Here is a 338-nt window from a genome sequence, read left to right on the forward strand (position 1 = left end):
AGTTGATACGAGTAGCGACAAATGTTGCCAACATGGTGATTTTAGACTTATTGATGTATAATTAATAAAATGCATTCTGATGCAGAGACCGGGAGTCATTCCACTAGTAGAAAAAGGGCCTATTGTCCCGGTTGGTGAGGGCCTTTAGTCCCGGTTCATGAACCGGGACTAAAGGGTCGGTACTAATGCCCTGACCCCTTTAGTCCCGGTTCAATCCAGAACCGGGACAGAAGGGCCTCCACGTGGCCTGTCCCCTGAGCCCAGGCAGGAGGGCCTTTGGTCCCGGTTGGTGGCACCAACCGGGACCAATAGGCATCCACGCGTCAGCGTTTATGTGG

The sequence above is a fragment of the Triticum dicoccoides genome, chromosome 4A (genome assembly GCF_002162155.2).
Source record: "Triticum dicoccoides isolate Atlit2015 ecotype Zavitan chromosome 4A, WEW_v2.0, whole genome shotgun sequence".
Lineage (NCBI taxonomy): Eukaryota > Viridiplantae > Streptophyta > Magnoliopsida > Poales > Poaceae > Triticum > Triticum dicoccoides.